The sequence below is a fragment of the Cavia porcellus genome, unplaced genomic scaffold (assembly GCF_034190915.1).
Source record: "Cavia porcellus strain 051 isolate PalLab524CR breed Dunkin Hartley unplaced genomic scaffold, mCavPor4.1 scaffold_4, whole genome shotgun sequence".
NCBI classification, from domain to species: Eukaryota; Metazoa; Chordata; class Mammalia; order Rodentia; family Caviidae; genus Cavia; species Cavia porcellus.
Genome location: NW_026947487.1, coordinates 65,010,809 through 65,029,695, shown reverse-complemented (window position 1 = coordinate 65,029,695; position 18,887 = coordinate 65,010,809). Strand labels below are relative to the sequence as shown.

Genomic DNA, 18,887 nt, shown 5'->3' with positions numbered 1-18,887 from the left:
TTCTGTCAGGCTTTTCTTCCCTCATTCATCAGTTGGAGGCTTTCATCTCCTTTTAAATTCATAGCCTTTCAAGTAAGGGTGAAATTACACCTGTCAGTAATAAATGTGCACAGTACTCTCTGTCATTTTGTCATTTGACAAAATAAATTTTAAAAGAGGCATGACCTGTTCCATATGTAGTTAGTAGCACTATTTTTTTTGTTTGTTTCTCTATAGTACTTTTAGATATATTCTGATCATGTAATTGTGGTGCAGATTTTAAAAACATATAGTAAATAGGGGGACCTATGGAAATATTGGATGAATTTGCTTCCACGTAAACTATACGTTATATTTGATAACTGTGTTAAGCTTATTTGATAACAAGATTTAACTGTATACACATTCTACAACGGCAATCTTAATGTGCCCCTTAGCACACTTGTTCTGTTTGTTTTTCTACATTGCACTCTGATATCTTTGTGGTTGGCCCTAACACCATATAGCAGGCACACCTGTGCAGCTACCATTTTATTTACATAGGGGACAAAGTTAATGTTCTATCAAATCCAGGCCACACCTGTGTTGGAACATTAGTAGGAAGCTGGGTTCAAATCAAAAGTGCAACTTACTTTCAGCCTGATATTTGAGCTCCACTGAACAAATCCCTTTGAGTTCTCTTAAAAGTTTGACAATTTGGTCTCTTAACTCTCCATTAACCAAAGGATGAATGGAGAGTGGGAAGACTAAATATATTACCTGGAGATTCTGCGGTTTCCTTGGTAGGCCTTGACTCAAGAAATGAGAATCACTAATTATGTCAATATTGCCTACCCTGTACACTATCCCCCACACAGAATTGCTTAAAGCATTGACCTTGATGGGCCCATGTTTGAAGGCAAATATTTTGAATAAGGTCCTAAAACTGTACTATACAAATGAATGCTGTCTTTATTAATCTCACATAGCAGTGATGGGTTTTTATTTATTTTTACTAGTTATTCATTACTTATTTAGTTGTATAAAATATTGTAGAGAGTTTTAGGGTAATATCTGTTTATGCTTATTGCATATTTTGATCACTGTATTCTCCCATTAAGCCTCTTCCTTCTCTCCTATCCCCTTTCTCTTTTCTAATAGTTGTACTTTCATGTTTTCAAGCTTTGGAGTTTTGTTTTGTTTTGCTTTTATCCATCAAAAACAAAATATGTGCAGACTGCTTTTAGGTCAGTGATATAGCTAAGAATACGTGCAAATAACCACTCACAATCATTAGCAAAACATTATTTTTCAAAAATTCAAAGGAAATATACAACTCCTCTACTTCTATGCTGTTTCCTTCCTCTAACTTAATCTTTCTTGTTTCTTTCCAGGAAAATAAAAGATGCACAATAAATTGAAAAACAGTGCCTAACACTTACACGGACAAATTTACAGTTCGTTTTTTAACAGCTTATCTCAAAACACATTGCCATCTTATTTTTCTGTAAGGGATTACCTATACTATCAGAGTTTGATGAAAAAACCTTACAATTTCTATTTTAAGCTTTATCAACTAGTATTTTTATAGAAACACCTTCATATATATGTAAAGCTAAAAATGAATTGCTATTATTTAGTGTTATGTTTTGTGAAATATAATTGTCTTTATTCTGTATCCAGATTATTTTTGTATTTAATAATTTTCTGTAGTTAAATTTAAAGTGTTTCAATAATGCTAAACTTTACATTCTCAAAATTCTGAATTAGTCAAAAAATGCAGCTCTTATTTCAGATCTTCTGTTTAGCACATGGCTCTTGATAAGCTTCATTATCTGCTTTATTTACCTTAAAAGATAAGATGAATCACAGCAAAGTAACTCAGGATAGTAGTGAGCAGAGAAAGACATCCCAGGCAAGAAAGGAAAAGTTAACAGTGACATGCTGCACACATTACCATGCTTTTTCACAAGCACTGACACATTTGAGTCCACATAACCCCTAATGAGGTCAATTGCTCCTTTCAGAAACAGGCAAGCCAAGGCCCAGAAAGCTCTGCAGCTTACCCTAGATTAGTAAGTCACAGATTGGAATATTAACTCAAGATATTTCATGTTCATTCAGCATGACCAATTAAAGGGATGATAGAAGTCATCTATATAATTTTTCTTGTATATTCCATTGTAGGACTAAGTAGATAATTCATTTGAGAAAAACTCCCTGAAATGTTAAAATATACAGAATTTTGACACGAGTTTACAAGCATTACCTATTTCTTGAAGCTTCTGATTTTCTAAAGATAATTAATACATTATTTTTTGTTGTCTCCTGGCTCATCTTACTGTTAAACTGATGTAACACCTCTGGTATCTCACAAAAATTTAAGTAATTCCTTCCTTCAATTCAATTAATCCTCAGTGAAATTAATATTTATTTTCTCTCCAAAATTAGGTAACATAGTAATGCCAATGAAAACAAAAAGATGTCACCTGACATATATATTTTACTGATATACCTATGTGTCATGCAGCCTTACATTACTTAGCTTTCCTGTTTTGGGGACAAAATAATAGACACCCACAAAGGAGAGAAAGAGAGATTTAATCTACCTTATGATTCAGCACGTTTGGTCCATATTGGTGGTCTCCAAGGCGAAGGCATCGTGGTGGAAGGGCATAGTGGAGAAAACCTGCTCACTTCCTAGCATCTGGGAAGCAGAGTGAGGAGGGAAGAGCTGGGGACAAGAATATACCCTTTTAGGCCAGGGACTCAATGACCCACTTTAAACCAGGCCCTGCTTTTCACAGCACAGTCAGCCATGAACACATCAATAGATTGAGCCACTGCTGAGCATACCACTTCCATGATCCAATACCTTTCAAACTGCACTTCAGAATACAGACTCTGGAGGAGGGTGCATTTTCGATGTACCATAAGGTAATGTTTTATAAAGCGGCATCTTTCTGCCACCTGCTTTAGAATCACCTGTGCTGCTTTTGTAGGATGCTGACAACTAAATTAGGAAATCTGGAATTGAGACTGAGCCTCTCTAAAGTTTGAGAACCTTTGCCCTTCAGGGAGACATTTGCCTGTGCTCATTAACACAGTGTGGCTGGGCAAGAGGCAGCACTCCACAGTTCTCCTGTGCTTGTTGAGACAATGCTGGACCACAGCACTGGTGACCCAGGGAGAACACTAATTTCTCCAGTTTGTTATTCTGAGGACATTGGCTACATTCTTTCTTATACTTTGGCCACAGAAACACAGGCAGCTAAATATTTGATTTATCCTCTCTAGTTTATTATATGTATCATTGTCAATTTCAGATTAGTATGCAAGTGATTTGGTTGTTTGAAATTGTAGTGTGGGAGTCCAAGCCCTATCTAATAAGATCCTTCTGTATTCCATTTCATTCTATGTTAAAAAAATAATAATCAAGTTAAATTTATATATAACAAATGATCTTTATATAAAAAACTATGTATGTGTAAAACAGATCATCCATCTTCATGTTAAGTCTATTCCAATGGCATGCTGTTGGTTTGCACTAAAATTATATTATTTTTTTCTCATAATGGCAAAATTCTGATTAAAACTAATGGCTACCTAGAATATCTTAAATCTTCAAGGAGCAACAGTTCAAAACAAAGACAAAAATGTGTTCTAAACAGCATGTGTCCTACAAGATGCATCTGTGTGATTAATAACCTGCTCCAATAGCACTATATTTAATAGAGATGACAGACAGACCATGCCAATAGTGAGGCACTAACTTTAAATTAGGGTGTGTCAATTGAAAAGGAGACTTTTATCTCATAGACCTCACAGATACAGTAATAAAGGAAGATGGCACTCATGTCATATGGGTATTGAGGAAGAACCTAGACCAGGTATACTGCTGGGTAGCTTGTGATATGTGTGGAAATGCGGGTGTATCTGTCTGTCTACTGTGGTGGAAAGACAAATGTAGTGAACGTAGTGTGTTGTGTTTAACTGAGAAAGTAGAAGACTTCAGACAGTCCTTTTTCTTTTTTCTTTCATTTTCTGCTCTTTTCTTTTTCTTTCTTTTCTCATTTCCATGCCTTTCCTCATTTATTTCCTTCCTTCTTTTCAATTAAAATATTAAATACTAACAATTGCTGGCAACATGGTTCGTTCTCAATTGTGGTTAAGAGTCTTGAATTTCAAAGGCTTTGTCCAATTTATTAAAAATGTTGTGAAAACATTGCCTACACATGCTGGTAAAATATTGTTTGAAGTAGAAATATTTTTGAAACAGTATCTGATCAGAAGAGAAAAACATGAGTCTAATGTCAACATGTGGAAGACACCTTTGGTCATGTTTTTACCAGAAAAAAATTGTAAATCAGTGTGCTTAATTTTAGCCATGGGTTTCCTATTTATTGGGTGTTGTATTTAAATGTTTATCTGCTAGTTATATTTTAATATATTACATTATAGATTTTTTCATGGTAAAGAATATTAAAACTTCATTTAGATTTTAATAATGTACTTGATTTGAAAATTTGTTTTATTTGATTAACTCTTGCTCTTGATGCAGCCAATACATTTTGACTAATGCTAGGAATAAAACCTGTAAATATTTACTAACCTGAGAAAATTAGTTTACTGAACTTTGAAAACTCTAATCTGAGTTTAGGGAACAGTAAACAATCAAAAAGGAGAGTTAAAAAGAACTCACCAATTATCTACTGGTCAAATATTGTTCATTGACTAGGTAAACAGTGATATGGAAGCAAACTTGTACAAGTACAAAGCAAATAGCAATGTATTTACCTTTTCTAGTATTTCTATCTATTTTATAACAAAGTTTTAAAGGTATTGGAAGTCAAAGTTATTTACAGAACAAAGCTTTAACAGCATTTAATATGTAACTGCTAAGCATCTACAGTAGATTAAAAGCTAACTACTGCTTTATGTTAAGGTAGTTATGCATCTCGATACTTCTAGCAATGATATCTTAGAAGAAATTTACTTGTATGTCATCTCTGTTTCACTTAGCTACCTTTGCATAACTGAAGAGATCATGGGCCTTCTACTGAAGGAAATCACATTAGTGTTCAAAACTGTGGAACTGAGTGGGTTCCTAGGCCTTCAGTACTATCTTTGAATTGTACTCTGGAGTCTACCCTCAACAGCATTGTTTCAGCTGTTAAGGAGCTGGCAATTATCCCTATTCACTACCACTTTCTAGGAGAGGCCAGCTATTTAATTTCATTGATCAATATAATCTCAGATATGTGAGAGTTAACTTCACCTAAGATTGTAACAAATATTATGTATCACATGCTGTTCTCATTAAGTGTTTGTGTATCTTCCCAACTCAACAGTCACGTAAACTAGGACAAAATGGTTTTTCTGTCACATATAAATTAGATTGTCAAAGTTGATTTTCAGCTATGAATGGTAAAACTGAACTTAATAAAAGGAGTTTAAAAGGACTGTATAGTTTCATATGTATATATATATATATATATTTGTATATTTCACATATTGTGTTGTATATAACATGCATGCACATACATGTATGTATATGTATGTGTAATATTCCTGAGATTCAAGGACCGTAGAGATGATCTGGTTCTACTTTATTTAACAGATGAAAAATTACATGTTGTATGAAGTTACTTTCCCATAGTTCCAATGCAAATTAATAGCTATATCAAGGTATCTAGCACTCTTGACTCCTAGGCAATGCTCATATCACTTAACCTATGCTGTCCTGGGAACCTAAGAATATATGTTTAAGTTAACACACATGGATGGCACTTAGACTGTGGGAGATGCTAATGGTCCAATCATACTAGCCAGCTCAGAGACACAAATATTTTGCTGAGCAAGCATTCACAATTCTAATGAGGAAAAAAGGAATAAATAAAATATTCTCTGGCAAAATTAGATGTGCATGTATATGAATACAAATAGCTATATATTTTATAATGTATTTATTTCTAAAATTTTAAATATTAAATGTTTAAGATATTAACAGTGCTACCAAAGTACCAAGATGCATTGCTAATGGAAGCATGACTGGGCATAACACTTTGTAAAGTTAGTGATATCTTAACGGTACTTAATTCAAAATTAGGCTACATATCACTGATAATTGAAAAATAATCTACTTTCTCTTTGCAACTTTGATCTGTATGAGTCTGACGACTACCTGCAGCTTTCTTTCTGCAAGTTACCCTGTGCATCATCATAAACTAGCTTTTTGTTCTTTTATAAAGATGAATGACTTCATTGGAAGATCACTTCAGTTTTATTGTTGTACCATTTTTCATTTGCTTAGAATCATTTCAGATGGCTTGAGTCTATGGTCCAAAGGAGAATGTTGTTTTCAAATCCTGTTATTAGTACTTTACTGTAGTGAAATTACTTGAAACCTCTTAAGAGTAGCAGACATAAATTCCTCCCTAACTTTTTAAATTCTTACATAGGAGTTTTCATCATAAAGATAATTGAAACCATAGTTTTAAATTGGTTTAAGTAAGGACGTAGATGGAAGAACTGAGGAATGACAAGCATGTCCTCTATACTCTAATGAAACTGTGAAGTAACTTCTTTGATATGCTCCTCGGTTGTGTGACCAGGAAGTTTAACAGAAGAAAGCATCCTTTGACATTGCTTTTCTTCATCTCTTGGCCCATGTGTGTCTGTTCAGTAACTGCAATTGAAGATCTGCTCCAGGGAATTAAAAACATAAAGGCTTACTTTTTCTTATTTTTATAAAGGAACATAGACATTAACCAAAGAAATTACAAAAAGCAAGTAAAGTAACATCCAATGTATGAGGAATGAAAGAGTGAAATTGTCAACGTGCTGCACTGTGAGCCTCAAAAGTGTTCAGAATGATGTATTTTATGATAATATATAAAGTAGCTGGAGTATCATGGCTGAAGAGCTGTACTAAAAGGAATATACTCTTTAAGGTCTGTGAAAAAAATAAAGGCTAGAAAATATATATTTTTGGAATTAAAGAGATAGAAAGTAGAGCCAAAAGGTAATTATATTAAATTTTTTAAAATTCATACCAAATATTTAAAAATTTTATCCTATGAGCATGTAGGTATAGAAATTCAACAGTTTTTCTCAAAACTGGCATAATAACTCAAGGGTAACCAAGTAATAAAATAATTTGATAGCCATCAATATAATCCAAATTTTTGATCAAGCACTCACATTAAAAAATGCCCCCTATAGAGAAAAATGTAACCTCTACTTTGTTATGAAAAATAATTTTAATAAAGTTTAAAAATAATGCATACATAATTGAGGTGAAATGATATGAAATAGACACCACGAAATTATTAGAAGAAAACATGAGAGCAATGACCCTTAATCAAGGTCGGTAGTTTTCTGAAGCTGTTGGTTTCAAGCAGGAGCCTAAAGAGATATCTTTCTATGGTCTTTTGGCCATTTCAGAACTTTACAAATGTAATTTTCAATTCATTAGAAAAAAAAAAACAACTAGTCCCCCACCCCCAACCCCTCTACCTCCGTGAGCCTGCTGCCCCTGGCTGGACTAGAAACCACACGCCTGGTAAGGCTGCTGCAGTAGGGCCAGAGGAGAAGAACCCATGCCTCGAGGCCCTGCCACCACTGGGGGAACATTGATGATCAGCTACCTCACACTTCTCCACCACCCAGGGAACCTTGCATCGCAGGACGAGTGAGCAGGATGCAGTCCTGACCTCCAGCCCGGAATAAGTCCAGAAGACATAAACACAAAAGAAATTAGAAGTCACACACTCGAAATTTCTGAAATGATAGCAACTGACATAAAGAGATAACTTACTTTAATAGTTGAATATTTTATATTTTATTTAGGTAATTAATTGTTTTGTTTGAGCATGTGATAAAAGAAACAGTATACAAAAGAAATTATTTCTATAGTACTAAAATCAATCTAGAAACAGTTTATTCCCAAAGCAAATGTTTGGGAAAGATTATCATTGTCAGGTTCCAACTTTATTCTGATAATTAGAAATAAGTCACATATCAAGGTAGCACTGAATAAAAATTATACCATGTATCAAAACTGGTTAATTAAAAATGCCACTAGGTGGCATTGGACTGTCCAAAGTGGAGACATTTTAGAAGGTATGATATTCAGTTTCCATAACTTTTTCTTAACACACATGAAATTTTCAAAATGCATTTGATGTTGAATAATAGAAAACCATCATTTATATGCCCTTTATTAGTTTTTTAGTATTACAATAAGGAAAACATAAACCAATAAATGAAGAAAACGTGTTTATTAAGTGCTGACCATCTAATTACTTGTCTTGCATATTCCTAAGAATAGGTAAATATCAGAATGCATTTAATATTCTTAAAAGGCTGCGTAGTGCTTTTTTACCTTCATGTTCAAACACAGCACAGTTAATGAAGAAATATATAATCATCTATTTTTTTTTTAAATTCCCCTTAGTCTTCAGGATATAACACTGACTGTGACCATTGTCTTCATTTGCCTATTTGAAATAACTGTCCATGTGTACATTTTTAAAAAAATTTTTGTTTTTTCAGACAGGGTCTTACTTTGTAGTTTTAGCTGATTTAAATCACTATGTACCCTTGACTGGCCTTGAACTTTCAGTAATCTTTCTGCCTCAGCTTCTGGAGCAGTAGGATTATAGGCATGTACTATGCTCAAATCACACACACACACACACACACACACACACACACACACACACAAACACATTTTTAGATTTAGCGGTACACTTTATCATCAAATACAATGATTTTGAATTATCTAGTTCTTTACTGTAATGGAGTCAAGTAAGATTGTATTTGTCATCATGCTATTTGATTGTTAATTTTCCACTATAACAATTACTAATCTCTAAAATTGTATTTTCCAATTTCCCTAGAAAAATACTGATATAATAATGGAAAATACTACCAGTAATCAGAAACACACTGAGTGAATAAGACTGCTGCAGAATTGTGGAAACGATTTTCAAATATGACAGCATATTATTTTGTTAATGTTTTTGTTCCTAGATTGAATGCTAGATATTTTCATGGGTTACACTTATGGGAAGTGATGTAGAAATAGCCAACTTATCAGCAAACACTTGATTTAACCCCTGAACACCTAGCCCCTGGAGGTCAAGGCCCTGTGTAATGAATTTATAGACACAAGAATGCTTGACAATGAATGCATGCACTGCTTTTGCTTAGTGGTCACTAACAGTGGGAAAAAACAACTTGTATAGAAGGGATGGTTGTGGAAGTGCAGGGATGGCTTGGTGATGGAAGAAATGTTACTGTACTTTCAGGCATAGCTAGCAGAGGTTTCAGTAAATGCTTTGTGATTGATAGCCACTGTGATTTTCTCCAAAGATGTCCATATAACATCTGTGAAATGAATTCTACAAATCTTTAGTTTTTTACTTTGGATTTTGTATTTGCTCTACCAAAGTGTGAATTTAAACCACGTTACTGTTGCATGAGGGTGATGATTTACTTTCCAATGCCATAATGTTAATTTCATTTTAGTCTCTTTTCCTGTCACCATTCTCATCACTTGACTTAATTAGCTCTTTGAGGTCATCTTTAATTAACTTTTCACTAACTGACAGTCTCTTTTACCTTCTTATCTTTTTAAATTGTTCCCTAAAGAATGCCAATAGAACACTGGTTTTGTAGTAAAATAGATCTGAGTTCAAATTATGACCTACTTACTTTGTAGTTATAAAATTTTGGCAAGTAGTCCTCTACACCTGGTCAATAAAATTAGATAACTACCTGTGAGGATTATGGTTTATGGTGCAAACAATAAACCCAAGTGTGTGGAATGCCTGGCAGATTGTGATGAAGTAATCCATCAGAGCTACTATTTCTGTGATTGCTACTTCCTGGATCTAGTCTTTTATCAGCTTTATTCTTTTTTAAACATTAAGTTTAACAAAGTCACTGATATTCCTTCTTCGGGTGTTTTCAGTAAATGCACTTTCCTTCAGTTACTGCCTTAACTGTTTGTTGTACCATAAGAAACAGAGTACACTAATATTGCTCCTTGGTTCAAGAACATTTTTGTTTGCAAACAATTTGTCCTACAAATAGAAGCCTTTGCCAAAATTTTGCTTCTGTGCGCAAACTCTGCATCAGGTGACAAACACAGGCATAGTCATCTTCCACCCTCCCCTCCAGAAACACAAACACTAGCACAAACACAGCAATCTTACTCAATTTCATAAAACAAATTAAGTTAATAAACTGAAGTATCACTATTTTTCTAGGGCTTATTTACAAGTTAAAAATTACTGTCAGCTTTATAAAAGAAGATTTGAATTTCTCCACTTGAAAATAACTTCTTGCCATTGCCCAGTAAGAGGCCTTGGATCACTGAATAAATTTAGAGAGAAGTGATACAGTGAAAAGTTGAGAAAAGTTAAATGCTAGGTTCTTAAAAGACTGTCTTTGGTCTCCCTGAATAAAAAAGTTCAGCCAATAGTGAAAAACAAACATTATATTTTTATAGATTTCCTTAAAATAAATATTTTATGTTTTCTTGGTTTTAGAATTATTTCTAAAGTTTCTTCCTGTTCTCAGCACTGTGTCTAGACACAGATTATCTTTCAATTTAACATTTTCGTTGTAGCTTCTGGGCTGGAGGAAGAATATCCTACTGGTTAGAAGATGGATCATCAAAAACATGGATTGAGTAACTACTGTATATCATGTGTACACAGTCCCACATTTTGAAGATTTCAAGATACACGAAACCAATGCTCTTTGAAGGATTCAGTTATTTGAATCATTTGTTTATAAAAACTGTTTATATGCCTCAATGAGTAATTAACTCAGCATGATAAATTCTTCAGCTAAGCTGTGAACCAGATGCTGGGACATGAAGAGAGGAAGACATTTAGCATGGGTCTTAAACTAAGAATTTTCCAGATCACTGGGGAGGTAAGGATTGCTGAGAGAAATGCATTGGAGAAAAAAGAAAATATTTCATCTAGATGTACCAATAAAAAGAAAGACAAATAGTCATGGTGTAATGTTCTCCGTTGGAAAAGTTTTGGCTACCAGAAAAGCACTTTAGTTTCTGTAAAGCAAACTAAGATTGTAGTTAGTAAATCAAAAAGGCTTTAAATGCCATGCTCAGGAAGTTAGAGAGCTAATGTTTTCTTGATTATAAAGATATTTCACGATTTTGTGTTTTAGATAACACTTCGGATCACAGAAGAGAAGAAAATAGTAAGATACTAGTTGGAAGATGGTTATGGTATTGATCTAAAGTGTCTGCCAAAAGTTTCACGTGTTCAAAGTGGAGATTTTGAAGTGATTGGATCATGGAGCATTATACATACCAGTGTACTGATCCATTAATCAGTTTAGAGTTGAAAATGTGAGGCAGTGAGGCATTCACCAGGAGTGTGACCTGTAAGGGTATATTCTTGTCTCCAGTTCTTCTCTTTCTCCCTCTGCTTCTTAGTTGCTGTGGGTGGAACAGCTTTCCTTCATCACGCTCTTCTGCCATGCCATTTCTGCCTTCAGGCTAGAAAATTGTAGGCTGAATCCTTTAAAACCATGAGAAAAATGAACCTCTAAGTTGCAAGTATTGAGTATTTTGCATGCAATGGGAAAGTGACTAATACACTATTGCAATAGTCCAGATCAGAGAGGATGTAGATGAACTAAACAAAGGACAGAAGCACTACCAAAGGACATAATAATTTGGGTATGGTCTCAACAATGCAGAAAACTGAGTGATTTTAGCTGTAATTTGGTCTTCTAACATGGACTGGATCATCCCCAGATAAATCAAACCAAATAATTAATTAATGTTATGTTTCTAATTTTGATTTGTAAAGAATGCTCCTTTCTGGATAAATACATGAATATGAACTTCTATTTTGAAAATATCTTGCTTCACACTATGTTAACTTCATTGGACATTGTAATGTTTCTTATCAATATGTTTTTGATACTGACTATTTCTGCTCCAAATAATAGCAATTAAAGATAAAAATAAAAAACCTAAAATATATGCAATCTAAAACATATATAAAACATAAAAATTTAAAACCTAAATCTGTATTGTATACCAGAAACACAAAATTGTGAGAATCTAAAACGATGATCTCCTGGTCCAGCTACTAAGTACCATGGTTTAGAGAAGTTCTCTGCGGTGCAAAATGTCAGAGGTTTAAATACTTCATATCTGGGATATTAATTACTTTCACAATCCAGTTCCTCGCAAGAAAGAAGGTTAAATTATGATTCTCACTGATTCTGGGGTTATGACTTTGTATAACACTGTAGGGAAAAGTACATGAAGGGACAAACACTTCACTTTTTAGAGTAGAAAATTCAGTTAAATTCAGTTAAATGTTTGCTTCTATCAGTGTTATCACTGGTGTCATCATGAAAAGAAAATATTTTATGGTTTGGTTCTGGACTTGACTCATTGGGAAACTAAGTGAAAACCACTAAAATATAGAATAGATGAGCTTCTAAAATATGATTTTACTCTATATGAGTAAAATAATGATAAAGGTTATCAATAATTTAGGCACTGTGCATAAAAATGCACCCAATATAAAGGCAATTTTAGGAAAAAGTCTTTATTAAGAAGGATAAAAATGTGCAATAAAAATAAAGGGAGAATATTAATTTGGCATGGATTGAATCACATGAAGATGTAAGTACAGCAAAACAGTGAACGAGGACTAACCAGTGAATACCTCCTTGCAGAAACAATAATTTTAAGACAGGCTACACTCACCATGGAAGGGAAAACAAAATGAGAGATCACAGTACGTGACTGTAGTGCAGTATTCACAAAAGATACATCAACGAAGGCCAGAAGGTGAGTTTTGTACTTAGTTACGTCACCTCTGCTTCAAAATAGAAACAAATGGTATAGATAGAGATATCACCACCAAGGGAAAGAGAGTAGGAAGTCAACATAAGATTTTGTTTTGTGCCCCGGAACATTGCCCATTACAGTGAATTCCAGAACCCAATTACCCCATACTTTAGATGTCTACCTATCAAATGGATCTCTAGATTTGCCTTGATCAAAGATTCCTAAGTTTCAGGCTTTCATGGCTGAGTGCATTTCTTGCTAATATTGTCACTGGGTCAATGTGTGAGGCCTTGAACTCCAGGCAGTGGCCCTAGGCAGCTAACATGACCCAGCAATATACCAGTTATATCTGGTACAAGATGTCAGTGCTTAGAGTACTTCACTGATCACAGTTGTATTGAGCTTCTGACAGGCCCCAGTGCTCCACTCTTTCCCAGCCTGTGAAGGTCTCTCAATGAGTAGCTGTTTTTCAAATGTGCAGGCACTGATATGACCACAGAGATCAGGAGAAGAGAAATCTGACATCACCACGTGGACAAATTAAGGTGAAAATAGAGAGATTTCTGAGTGATGATAAATTCAAACTACCTCTTTCAAGAAAAAGAAATTGCAGTAAACTCCAAAGAAATACTGGAGAGCAGTTATAAAAAAAATAAAGGAGTAACCAGAATATGATAAGAGATTGATGTAATAAATTGCAAACAAAGTCATGGAGCAAAAAAATACAAAAAACAAAATGAAAAAATATAATAGCATCAATAGCAGAATGGTTTAAGTAGAAGATAAAGTGTGAAATTAATTAAATGAAAAAATGACAAAGAATAAAGAAAGCTTATATGATTTATGTGATAGCAACAAAAGAGCAAATGTTTGAATCATAGTTGTTTCAGAAAAAGAAGAAAAAGGTAAAAAGTATGAGAAACTTACAAATTAAACAGCAGAAAATTTACTAAAACTACAGGAAAATGTAAAGTTCAGGTTCAGAAAGGTGAAAGGTATCCAAACTATCTTCTATCAACATGAGGTGATTCCAAGAACTAATCAAACTGTCAAAAATCAAAGACAAAGACTAGCACCAGAAAAAAAATAAACAAGAGAAAAGAAGCAAATAATATGTAAAAGAATTTCAGCATGCTGGTAACAGACTTCTCAGTAGAAACCACACAGGCAAAGATACATTGGAATGGAAAAAATCAGTTTTAAAGGAAAACAAAGGCTCACCAAGAATACTGTACCAAACGAAACTATCCTTCAGAAATACAGATGAGATAAAGATGTATCCAGACAAAACTGAGAAAGTTCATGATCACCAGGCCAGTCTTTCAAAAATGATAAAGGAAGTATTCAGGCGTATCAGAAAACATCGCAAAAAATAAAACACATTGGAAAATTGAGGTACATGGTCAAATTTTGGCAATGGTAATTCTATAATGATGCAAAGCAGTTAAATCTTTAGTATTGAGGTTTAAAAAAACTGTTAAAATCATAATACCTACAGTAATTACTTAAGGGATATCTAAAATAAAAAGATATAAGATGTAATATCAAATATTCAAAATATTGTAGGAATAGAGCAAAATAGAAATTATTTTACAAAGTTAAGTCATCAGCTAAAATAATTTAATTATGCAATGTTTTGTAAGAATCACAGAAACAACAAAAATAAAATAAACAAAAATAAACATATATAGTAGTATATAAATAAAAATATAAAGTAGACACATACACACAAAGAATTAAAATACACCACTAGGAAAAGTTACCCCAAAAGAAGAATCAATGAACAAAATACACAAAACAACTAGAAATGATGAAATGGTACTTGCGCTTCCCATCTGTGAATAACTACCATGCATGTAAACAAATTAAATATCCCAATAAAAGGATAAGTTGGCTGAATAGATTAGAAAATGAAACCAAACTATGCTGCCGACAAGAGACTTCACTTATGAGGACACACACCAATAAAAGTGAAAGAATGGAAAAAGATTAACTATCAGAAAAGAAGAAAGGGCTATTCTAATAAAATAGATTTTAAGTCACAAACTAGAAGAGATAGTTACACTAAATAATAATAAAAGAATTCACTCATCAAGAGAATGTAAAATATATATATATATATATATATATATATATATATGAAGTGAGTGATTAATTATCATAAAATAATGTTAGGAGACTTCAACACCACACTTTGAGGAATGAAAGGATAATCCAAATGTAACATCTATAAGGAAACACTGAATATAAACTACTCTGTACATCAAATGAACCTAACATTCTGTCCAACAGCAACATAGTACATATACTTTTGAATTTCACATAGAACATTCTCCATGATAGATTGCATAGTAGGATAAGAAACTAATTTTAAGGATGTTTAGAGGGTTAAAGTATCTTTTTACACTGCATGGTGTAAAGCTAGTAATTAAATTATAGGAAATCTTTAGAAAATATATAAATACATAAAAATTAAACAATACATTCCTGAATAACCAATAAGTATATGTAGACATTAAAAGGGAAAATTTAATAAATGTTTTCAGACAAAAAGAGAAACATTACATACCAAAATCCATAGGTTATGACATAAATAGATTTAAAAGTAAATACTATAGGAATAAATGCCTACATCAGATGATGGGGGAAGCAAGAAGGAAAAATAGAAGAGAGAGAGGGAGGAAAGAAAAAAGGAGGGTAAAAAGGAAAAGAAAGAAATAAAAGAGAAGAAACAAAAGGAGATAAGAGAGGAGAAGGGAAAAAAGATAAAGGAGGAAAGAATGAGGGAGAGGAAGGAAAGGAAGGAAGAATGATCTCAAGTAAACCATTTAATTTTGCTCCTCACAGGAATAGAAAAATAAGAAACAATTAGGTCCAATATTATTAGAAGGAGGCTACAAATAAAGATCAGAACAGAAATAGCATAAGAATAATAATACAAATAATCAGTAGAATTAAAAGTTGTTTAAAAAAATAAATAAAACTTGTCTACATGAAAAAATATAAAAGATTCAAATAAATCAGAACTGAAAAGGGGATATTACAACTGAAACTAAGGAAATGTAAGCTCCTAAGAGACAATAAAAAATTCCTTGTCAACAAATTGTATAATACAGAAAAGTGGATAAATTTCTTGATGCATACAGCCCACCAATACTGAGTTACCATAAAATATAGAACTTATGAACAGGCAAATAATAAGTAATGTGATTGAATCATGACTGAAAAATATATAATCAAAAGAACTTGAATCTTAGGGCTTCACTTTTGAGTTCTATCAAACATTTAAAGAACTACACAACATAGATACTTCTCAAAGTCTTTCAAAAATTTGAGGTGAGAATATTGCCAGATTCATTTCATTGGGCAAGAGTAACCCTGATACAGCACAGAAAGGCACCACAAAATATGAAAACTGAACCAATGATCTCCAATTAATATAGATATAATAATCATCAAAAAACTACTATCAAATTGAATTTGAAAGCACAACAAAAATATCACCTACTATGATCAGATGGTATAATTGCAGGGATGCAAGTATGGTTCATCATATGTGAAACATAAAGCTGGATATATCACATTAACAGAATAAATGCAAGGAAAATGATCATTTCAAATAGATCCAGAAACTAAGGAATTTAGGTATGGAAAAAATGAACCTCAACATAATAAAAGCCATATATGAAAGCCCATAACTAGTGTTTACTCAAAAGGGAAAAGTTGAAAACATTTCCTTTAATATCCTAGAATCAATCAAAGCCCATCATTTTTAGTATTTTTGTTCAATGATTCCATTATTACTAGAGGCCTTAGTCTGAGCAGTTTAGACAACTAAAATAAAAGGCACTCACCTTTGAAAGGAAAGAGTTAGTTTTTCTTTTTTTTTTTTTTTTTATATCTGGAAAATCTTAAACCGTCAAAAACCTGTTATAGCTAAAAGTAAATTCGGTAATTTGTCATGGTACAACATTATCATGAACTTTCTTAGTCTACCCAAGGCCCTGGGCTTGACCCCATATTATTTATGTATGCATCAGTAGGGGTATTTTATGAAGGAAATAGAAAGAAAAAAACACTAAAATTTATATGGAACCAAAAAAAATCCTGAACATCTGTTATAATTTGTATCTGGATGGTCCCCCAAAGCCTCATGTAGACAAGGGGAATGGGATTTTCAAAGGTAGCTGAATCTAGAGTCCCTGATTTGTCCCTTGTTTAGCGTTGTGTTTGGGGGTGTGAATGCTACACCTGCCATAGAGTAGGTAGCCTGCAGGCAGTGTAAGGTAGGAAAAGAGGCTTGCTCCTCCCATTTGCCCTTTTTGCTTTTGCTGTCTCCCACCACCCCAGCTGCCACAAACTGATGCCCCTCTGCCATGCCACCCTGCCTTGGAGCTGATTATGGACTGAAACTTCACACTATCTGATGTCAAAATATACTACAAAGTTAAAGTAACCAAAATATCGAGGTAGTGGCATTAAAAGAAGGTATAACACAAACCAATGGAATAGAAAAGAGAGGATGAATAAATAAATCTATATATTTATAGCCAACTGATTGTCAACGGAGGTATGACTTTTTGCATCTTAAATATCCCCTAAAAATCTATCTGCTAAGGGCTGGTCACCAGCCTGTGGCACTCTTGGGAAGTGGTTAAACATTTTGGGGATGGGGTACAGCAAGAGGAATTTCTGTTGTTGAGGGCATAGCACTTGAAAGGTATATTAGGATTCTGGTTCCTTACTTTCATTTTTGCTTTCTGGCTGCCACGAGGTGAACAGATTTCATCCACCTAGTGTTGGCCCCGCCCCAGGCCCCAAAACAACAGGAACAAATGACCATGAACTCTGACCTCTGGTACCATGAGCTAAAATAAAATTTTCTCCTTTTAAATTGTTTAACTTAGGTATTTGTTCATTAAGGGTAAACTGACTGAGAAAAATAGCATTATAAATATACAATTGGGAAAAGAAAACCCTTCAATAAATAGGGAAAACTGGATATCCACATAACAGGACAGTTAAATTGGACTTGTATATCACACCATAATAAAAATCAACACAAAGGTCACTAAAGATTCAAAACTATGAAATTAATAGAAGAAAACATGGGAGAAAAGATTCATGACATGATTCTGGGCAATAACACTTAAATTGGTTCCATAACTTGGCTATTGTGGATAGTACAGTTATCCAGAGATTCTTAAGACCTTGTAGAGATGTACCATTTATAAACTGTCTTAAGACTCATACCATATAAAATACTTGTATATCATTTGAAAATATCATGTTACAAATTTACTTTTAATTGGTACATACTACTTTTATAATGTCAGTTGGTCCAATCCTTGTATATTAAGCTGTCACAGTTACTAGAATTGTGAAGATTTTTGTTTCTTTGTTTTTTGTATTTTGATAACAGGGATTTAACTCATGACCTTGCGCTTGCCAGGCAGGCGTTTCTGCTGCTGAGCTCAATCCCCAGGCACTGTTATTTTTACCATAATTAAACATATAAGTGTAGTTTTATGATCACTGAAAGTTGAGAGAGCCATAGATATGAATAGTGCACTTTATTGTCAAGAAAAATACATGTTACACAATTCCTAGTTATAGGTATTCATTTTCTTTGTTACTAATTTAAACAAGCATCTTTTTCTTTCTACTCCTTGATATTTACAAACCTGTCTCTTGGTAGCTCTAGCATCTAGGAATACACATTTTATTTGGAGAATGAAGAGATATCACATTATTTTTATTGTAATTTTCAAATCTTGTAATGATTCTTTATGCATAAACATAATGTTTTTAAGTTTGTGAAGCTATATAAATTTCCTTTCAAAAAATTTTTTTTAATTTTAGTCTATATCCTCATAAATTATGATTGCTTTAGCCACATTAACAATAATGGAAGTACAAAGAGGCCAAAAACATTTACTAGAGGGGAAAGAATCTCTACAATAAATGATATTGGGGAAATTTACTAGCCACATGGAGAAGATTGAATTTAGATCTATATCTGTCATCGTCTACTAAACTAAAACCAAATTGTAGCTACTCTTAACAAAGTCCT

The 18,887-nt window shown here is 33.3% G+C and overlaps 1 protein-coding gene and 1 non-coding gene across 5 annotated transcripts in view; both read left to right on the top strand.

The window, feature by feature from the left end:
* Cfap299 (cilia and flagella associated protein 299) overlaps positions 1-18,887 on the top strand; it is a 635,152-nt gene that overhangs the window by 279,957 nt on the left and 336,308 nt on the right. The gene's annotated exons all lie outside the window — the stretch shown is intronic.
* LOC111753910 (small nucleolar RNA SNORA2/SNORA34 family) lies at positions 7,311-7,447 on the top strand. The gene has a single exon (XR_002788678.2). It is a non-coding gene; the product is annotated as a small nucleolar RNA SNORA2/SNORA34 family (small nucleolar RNA).